This window comes from Monodelphis domestica, chromosome 5, assembly GCF_027887165.1.
Source record: "Monodelphis domestica isolate mMonDom1 chromosome 5, mMonDom1.pri, whole genome shotgun sequence".
Taxonomy (NCBI): domain Eukaryota; kingdom Metazoa; phylum Chordata; class Mammalia; order Didelphimorphia; family Didelphidae; genus Monodelphis; species Monodelphis domestica.
In genome coordinates, this window is record NC_077231.1 from 324,489,183 (window position 1) to 324,498,106 (window position 8,924).

Here is an 8,924-nt window from a genome sequence, read left to right on the forward strand (position 1 = left end):
AACAAAGGTTTAAAAGGATTCTTGTAAAGGCTTCTCCCAAATTCTTGGCTTTTAATAGGCATGAACCAAGTCATTTAGGCAATAAGCAAAGAAAACCTCCAGGGTTTTATTCCTTCCAATTCTGACTCAATATTCAACACCTTTAAACTCCCTGCAAGAGGAGATTGTTTCATTGCTTGTCTTCAGATCTCTAGAGTGCCCAGCACAGTATCTCACAGATAGTAAGCACTTAGTAAATGTTAAATGGTTAGCTAATTGACTCATTGGGGGGGGGGTCATATTCATCAATATTTGTTCTTCCTTTTCCTCTTTTCTTTTTTCTCTCCTTTTGTTCTCCCTTCCCATCCCTAGAGTTGGACATTGCAGATCAGTGTAGTTTGGGATAGAGAGAGGTCTCTTGGAATCACTCCCTTTAGGTCTGCCCATATCTATCTTCCTATTTCATATTTCTAACTCTCATTGTGCCCCAATATTTGCATTTTATGAAGATAAAATAATTGCTTCAGTCATTCTTCAGTTGTTTGACTATAGGTTGTTTCCATTATTTTGCCAGTGTAAATTAAACAATTATGGATATTGCAGACTGGTAGCTGTGGCAGCCTCTCAGAAACTATTCTGGAGTGGAGACCAGATTGTGAAGGTCTTCACTTCAGAGAGGTATCCTCCCTGGTGTAAGGGATTAATATAAAAGGTTGGACTAGATTATTTGAGAGTAGCGTTGCCAGGAGTTTAATCAGTTCCAAAATGATTTTTAAAAATTTATTTATAAAATATAGAAAGAGAGTTAGTAAGAAAATCAGAGAGAGGATAGAGTAAGATATCTAACCTAACACACTAATATTTTTCTCCAACCCCTGGATCAACCCAGGCAGAGCTAATTAGTCCTTAGCTGGAGGGGCCTCAGCCTTGAGCCAAGGACCTGGGGATGCACGAAGCCTCTCTCGAGAGGGGAGGTCTCTCCTGAGGCTGGTCTCTTCAGAAAAATCTAGGAAAGGAGTCCGCCTTTTTCACTCACCCCACGTGGTATTTCTAAAGGAAAAATCCAAGAGCAGTCTGAGGTCTCAAGCTGTATATCCTTCAAGACTAAGTTCAAGGAAAAAGATGTCTTCACAGGAAGTTCTTGGCCTTTTTAAAGACCATTCCTTTTTGTCACTTCCTGTGACTTTATGTCCATTTTATGTGTACCAATTACAGCTAAAGCTTTACTTAGGACTTCCCAGAGATAGTCAATCAATTCTGATTCATCACCTACTATTACACAAGTGGGTCACAGACCTCTCCCACTCAAGTGTAAGTGAGGTCTATATGCTTCCGGTGATTAAATCTAAAAATGGGGAGGGCAGAGTTAATCCCACCTTCACACTGGCAAAAATTCAGACAATCAAATTGCCAGTTTTAGAAGAACTTGAGGGAGTGATAGAAAACCTTGTCTTCCTGATCCTAGGTAGGGATGACATATCCTGTCAGTTATGGCATGAAGCTGTGGTTTTCTGTGAGCCTGTGTGTCATTCTCAGGGAGATGGACTCTCCAGATTAGGTAGATTAGGCAACTTAAAAATCTCTGTAGACCCCACCAGATGGGGATGTACTTGTGAAGGAGAGACTTCAGTGTGACTTCCTTGAAGAAAAGACATAATCATACAAAGACCACAGACTTTGAAACCTTTTTAAAAAGAAAGCATGGAGAAGGGTGGAGTGGGAAAAACTGAGGTGGCTAACATAATCTAGCATGTGAATTGGGGAACTTGCCTTACTGGCATAGATCTAAGTATATATGACTGCTTACAAGGGAAGGAAAACAATTAGTATTTTTAAGTACACTCTCTAAGCACTTTTTTTGGTCAATTGTTTATTGTTCCTGCCTATAGGCTTCATGCACTGTGTGATACACAGTGGCAGGCCTGATTTCATGAGCATGTCAGGAAATGAAGGGTGCAAGTTTAAGAAGACTAGAAGGATTGGGGGCAGGATAAGTTTTGAATGGTTTTAAAAGCCAGAGGACTGCTTTTTAGTCCTGGAGATAATAAGGAGCCAGTGGAGTTGGTAGCGGTAATAAGATCTGATCTGCATTTTCTGAAAATACAGTGATAGCCAATTGGGAGATGAACTGAGAAGGGGAGAGACTTGCAACAGGAAGCCCCATCTGCAGGCTACATTAAGTTCAAGCATGAAGTGGAAAGGGCTTGGGATGCCAAAGAAAAGAAGGTAAATTTCAGAGATGTTGCAAAGGTAGAAATGAAAGACCTTGGATAATGGGAGCCAGATAGTAAGAACTGAGGATGATGCAAAGGTTAGACAACTAATAGGATTTCATATGTCCAGATGCTGAGAACACAAATATAAGTAGAGGCAGTCCTGTCAAGGAGTTTACAATTTATTTAAGTGATACAGAGTCATTAATATAAGTACATATGGAATAAATAGAAAATAAATTGATAATCTATATAGAGAAAAAGTAGTGCCAGGAAATGACAGACTTTAAATACCTCAGGATTCAGCATTTTATCTTAATATTATATACAATGGCATGGTGAGATTATCAAATAAGAAAGGAAAAATGTTCTCCTCCAGATGGAGGATGGAAATTGGGAAGAAGAGAAGATGCTAATTAATTCAGTTTTATTCACAATCAAATTAACATATTTATAAAATGTCATCTTTGATATGTCCAATAAGCATTTGGATATGAGTGCCTGGAGGTCAGAAAAGAGGTTAGGATTGGACAAATATTTCTGAGAATTTTCATTACAGAGATAACTAAATCCACTGGAGCTGAAGAGGCCACCAAAGGAAATAATACAGGAGGAAGAGAGAAGGTCCTAGAACCAAAACTTATGAGAGATCTAGGTCTGACAAAGAAAATTGAGAAGGACAGTTTGGTGTGACATTTGAAAAGTAGCATCTCAATTTCATTTTAATATGTTTAAAAAGAAATCCTTGTAGGGCATAGTGAGAAACTCCATGCTTTCATGTGGGATGGTTTTTTAATTGTCTCATTATGAAAACAAGCAAGTAATTGCTTTTCCATTCCAGGCAAAACCACTGAGAATTTCACTGGAGTCCCTTGTTTCCTGCTGGTGTGCAGAGACACTTGTTGTTATTTATCCTTTTGTTTCAAAGAGGACCAGTGACATCATGGGGTTAGGTCTTGACTTACATATGAAGTGGATTTAAGCGAAGCAGAATTGCATAAAAGTCATCAATTTCACTCTCTCTTCTATGCTCATCAAGGTCCAGTGGCAAGACAAAAGTCAAGATGATGAGTAATGTCCTAGAATGCAATGGATGACTTTGGCATCTTCTATGTCTGACCAAGCTCTAAGTGCTCCACAACACTTGCTTTGGACATTTATGTGACCTTTGAAACAAATTGTTTTCATCCACCCATTCTGCAGGAGGAAGTCTCCATGTTTGAAGGTAGACATTCCCCCATAATTTACCAATGGATGTGTCAGTAACCTGCCTGACAATGTTCAGGGGTACAAAGGGATAAGAAGAATAAGGTGTGATAGGAAGGATAAGACAAAACACTGTGTGGGATCAGAAGGGCCAAGACAATGATGGCAATCAAGGCAACTTTATTGAAAGTTAACACTTCGTTTATAGGGGAAGAAAAACAAGCTGAAGCTCTAACACAAACTTTCCACATCCATAATAACATGTAATGATTTAACAGAAAGACCTTAAGCAGTCACAGTACAATCTCCCATACGTCAGTGATTTATAGGATATATGTTGTTCAGGGGTCTGAGAAACAGGGGGCAGTTTACTAGATTACTTGATACATACACAAGAGTTTCCCTGGAATTGCCATAGATTCCATGATATACACACAATCAAGAGTTTCTAGGGGTTTTAGACACAGACATGACCTATATGGAGAAGAGAGAGAAGGGAAGAGGAGTGTGGGTATATCCCAAAGCTTTGCTCCTTGGGGCCCTCAAGCTGTGTCCCAGAGCCTTGCTTGATGGGTCTCAGGCTGTGCCTGCTACACGAGTGTGAAACCTGTCAGTTATAAATATATTCCCTGAATCACATTAAAATGAATCCTACCACCTAAAAGGCTCTTTACACTCATATATAGTTCAAGACTTCCATCTTACAAATGAAGAAACTAATTCCTGGAAAGCTGAAGCATTTTGCCCAGGATCAGTCAGTGGAACAGATAGTATTAGAATCCATGCCTGAGGACATTAAGGTCAAAGATCAATATCTTTCCTATGTAAGACTCTCTTTGCACCTTCTCCATCTTCTTCCTCAGTGTGCATCTTTGAAGGTGCTAAAGTTCATTTGTAGAACATTTATTAAGAATGGAGAGAACAAGAAATATTTTGGTATCAATATGAGGATTAATGAGAAAATGTCATAGATTTTTCAAATTATATTTCATAAAACTTTAACTGAGTTAGGATACCTCATGTGAACTGTGGCTCTCTTTTACCCCCAAACATTTGAAGACTTTCCCTGGAAGAAGAGTCATACACGAACAATTTGTTCCAAGGGCTACAGAGGTGATTGAAGTAGGTACTGTGAAACTCCTAGAACTTAGTCATATATCCAAGACCCCAAGGTCATCCCCATATTTGAGTCATTGACAGTCATCCTGACTTTTGTGGTATCATTAGACTTTAATGATTCTGGATGACTGAGTGAGGCTGATAACTTTGTATAACTCTTCCCGAATTAAATCCAATTTATATATGCATGTCACAACATCACCATATAATTTTCTTTGTGAAATAGAGGATAAACAATAATAAGAGCAATGGAGGACCCTAAAGGGGTTAAAGGAAAAGGAACAGGTTTAGATGCCAGCTGAAAATTCTGTCATTGAATCCCTGAGCTAAATTCAGTCATTTTTAATTTTATTTTTTTTCAATTAAATATAGAAATAATTTTTGACAGTTACTTTCTGACATTTTGTGATTCAGATTTGCTTCCTCCTTATCCCCTCCCAGAGGCAGTAAATAGTCTGATGTAGGTCATATCAGTGTTTCCATGTAATATTTACTTCAATTTTCCTCATGCCATGACAAAGGACAGATAACACATATACAATAAAAAACTCAAGAAGGAAATGAGGGGGAAGATGAAATGCTTTGATATGCAATCAGATCCCAACAGTTCCTTTTTTGGTCATTGATCACTTTTTTTCCATTAATTCCTTAGAATTATTTTGGAACTTTGTTTTGTTGATAATAATTTAGTTCCTCATAGTTTGCTATTGTACAATATTTCTGTTATTACATACAATGTTCTTTTTCCACTCACTTCACTTTGCATCAGTTAATATAAGTCTTTCCAGGATTTTCTTAACTCATTCTGTTTTTTATTTTGTATGGAGAACTAGAATTCCATTACAAACATTTACCACAACTTGTTCATTCTCCCATTGATGGATGACACCTCAGTTTCCAATCTTTGCTATTAAAGAAAAGAGGAGCTGAAATATTTCAGCACACATAGGTGCCATGTTCTATATAGTTTCTACATTCCTCTTTTCCCTTATCTTTGATCTCTTTGGAATGTAGACACAGTAGTGGTATTGGTAGGTCAAAGGGGATGAACAGTTTTATGGTCCTTTATGTGTGGTACCATATTGCTGTACAAAACATTGTATCATTTCAAAGATCAACCAATAGTGTAATAGTGTCCCAGTTATCCAATATCCCTTGTAAAAATTTTATTCTCATGAGACAATCTGATAGCTGTAAGGATATATCACAGAGCTATTTTAATTTACATTTCTCTAACCAATAGTGATTTGGAGCAATTTTATATGATTGTAGTTAGTTTTAATTTACTCATTTGAGAACTATCTATTGATGAAATTTTATGATTTATCAATTGAGGAAAGTTTTATATTCTTATAAATTTATCTCAATTCTCCATGTATTTGAGAAATGATATCTTTTTCAGAGAAATTTCATATAAATCTTTTCCCCATTGTTTCCTTTTCCTAATCTTGGTTATATTAGCTTTCCTTTCTTAAAGAAAAAAACATTCTCATTCAAAAATTTTATTTTGCAATTACACATAATAATTTTCAGCAGCCATTTTCTTTTTTCCCCATTTTTGTTGAATTAATTAATTTAGTCAATTTAGAACAGTATTCCTTGGTTACAAGAATCATATTACTTCCCCCCCTCCCCTCCCTCCACCCTTCCCACAGCCAATGCACAATTTCATTGGGTATTACATGTCTCTGTGATCAGAACCTATTTCCATGTTGTTGGTATTTGCATTAGGATGTTCATTTAGAGTCTACATCCCCAGCCATATCCCCTTGACACATGTATTCAAGCAGTTGTTTTTCTTCTGTGTTTCTACTCTCATAGATTTTCCTCTGAATGTGAATAATGTTTTTTCTCATAGGTTCTTCCAAGGTGTTCAGGATCACTGCATTGCCACTAATGGAAAAGTCCATTACATTCGATTGCACCACAGTGTATTGGTCTCTGTATACAGTGTTCTCCTGGTTCTGCTCCTTTCACTCTGCATCAGTTCCTGGAGATCATTCCAGTTCCCATAGAATTCCTACACTTTATTATTCCTTTGAGCACAATAGTATTCCATTACCAACATATACCACAATTTGTTCAGCCATTCCACAATTGAAGGGCATCCCCACATTTTCCAATTTTTTGCTACCACAAAGAGCGCAGCTATGAATATTCTTGTATGTGTCTTTTCCCATAGCAGTGCTATGGCTGGATCAAAGGGTAGACAGTCTTTTAGACCCCTTTGGGCATAGTTCCAAATTGCCCAACCAGAATGGCTGGATCAATTCACAATTCCACCAGCAATGCATTAATGTCTCAACTTTGTCACATCCCCTCCAGAATTCATTACTTTCCATAGTTGTCATGTTATCCAATCTGCTAGGTGTGAGGTGATAACCACAGAGTTGTTTTGATTTGCATCTCTCTGATTATAAGAGATTTAGAACACTTTTATATGTGCTTATTAATAGTTTTGGTTTCTTTAACTGAAAATTGCCTTCTCATGTCCCTTTCCCATTTATCAGTTAGAGAATGGCTTGATTTTTTGTACAATTGGTTTAGTTCTTTATAAATTTGAGTAATTAGATCTTTGTCAGAAGTTTTTGTTATGAAGATTGTTTCCCAATTTGTTGCTTCCCTTCTAATTTTGGATGCATTAGTTTTGTTTATACAAAAACTTCATGATTCGATGTAATAAAAATTATTTCTTTTACATTTTGTGATTTTTTTCCTAGCTCTTGCTTGGTTTTAATTTTTTTTCCCTTTCCCATAGATCTGACAAGTATACTATTCTGTGTTCACCTAATTTGCTTATAGTTTCCTTCTTTATATTTAGGTCATTCACCCATTCTAACTTTATCTTCCTGTAGAGTGTGAGATGTTGATCCAAACCTAATCTCTACCATACTGTCTTTTAATTTTCCCAGCAGTTTTTATCAAATAGTGGGTTTTGTTCCCAAAAGCTGGAATCTTGAGGCTTATCATAGACTGTCTTGCTGAGGTCATTTACCCCAAGTCTGTTTCTCTGATCCTCCTTTCTGTCCCTTATCCAGTACCAAATTGTTTTGATGACCACTGCTTTATGGTATAGCTTGAGATCTGGGACTGCAAAGCCTCCTTGCTTCGCATTTTTTTCATGATTTTCTTGGATATCCTGGATTTTTTGTTCTTCCAAATGAACTTTGTTATGTTTTTTTTCTAATTCAGTAAGAAAGTTTTTTGATAGTTCAATGGGTATGCCACTAAATAAGTAAATTAATTTGGGTAGGATGTTCATTTTTATTATGTTAGTTCATCCTACCCATGAGCAGTCGATGTTTTTCCAATTGTTTAGATCTAGTTTTAATTCTGTGGAGAGTTTTGTAGTTGTGTTCATATAGTTCCCGTGTTTGTCTCAGCAGATAGATTCCTAAGTATTTTATGTTGTCTAGGGTGATTTTAAATGGAATTTACCTTTCTAATTCCTGGTACTGAGATGTGTTGGAGATATATAGAAATGCTGATGACTTCTGTGGGTTTATTTTGTATCCTGCAAATTTGCTAAAGTTGTTGATTATTTTGACTAGCTTTTTGGTTGATTCGCTGGGGTTCTTTAAGTAAACCATCATATAATCTTCAAAGAGTGATACCTTGGTCTCCTCACTAACTATTTTAATACCTTCAATTTATTTTTCATCTCTAATTGCTACAGCTAGTGTTTCTAGTACAATGTTAAATAATAAAGGTGATAAAGGGCATCCTTGTTTCACTCCTGATCTTATTGGGAAGGATTCTAATTTGTCTCTGTTGCAGATGAGGTTTGTTAATGGTTTTAGTATATACTATTTATTATTTTTTTAGGAAATGCCCTTCAATACAATTCTAGTGTTTTCAATAGGAATGAGAGTTGTATTTTGTCAAGGCTTTTTCTGCATCTATTGAAATAATCATGTGATTTTGGTTGATTTGCTTGTTAATATGGTCAATTATTTGGATGGTTTTCCTAATATTGAACCATCCGTGGATTCCTGGTATGACTCCTACCTGGTCACAGTGAATAACCCTTGTGATGACTTGCTGGAGTCTTTTTGCTAGTATCCTATTTAAGATTTTTGCATCTATATTCATTAGGGAGATTGGTCTATAGTTTTCTTTCTCTGTTTTTGACCTGCCTGGCTTTGGAATCAGTACCATATTTGTGTCATAAAAGGAATTGGGTAGAACCCTTCTTTGATTATTCTGTCAAATAGTTTGTATAATATCAGTATTAGTTGTTCTTTGAAAGTTTGATATAATTTATTTGTGAATCCATCTGGATCTGGGGATTTTTTCTTAGAAAGTTCTTTGATGGCTTCTTCAATTTCTTTTTCTGATATGGGGTTGTTTAGGTTGTCTATTTCTTCCTCTGTTAGTCTAGGCAATTTATATTTTTGTAAATATTTA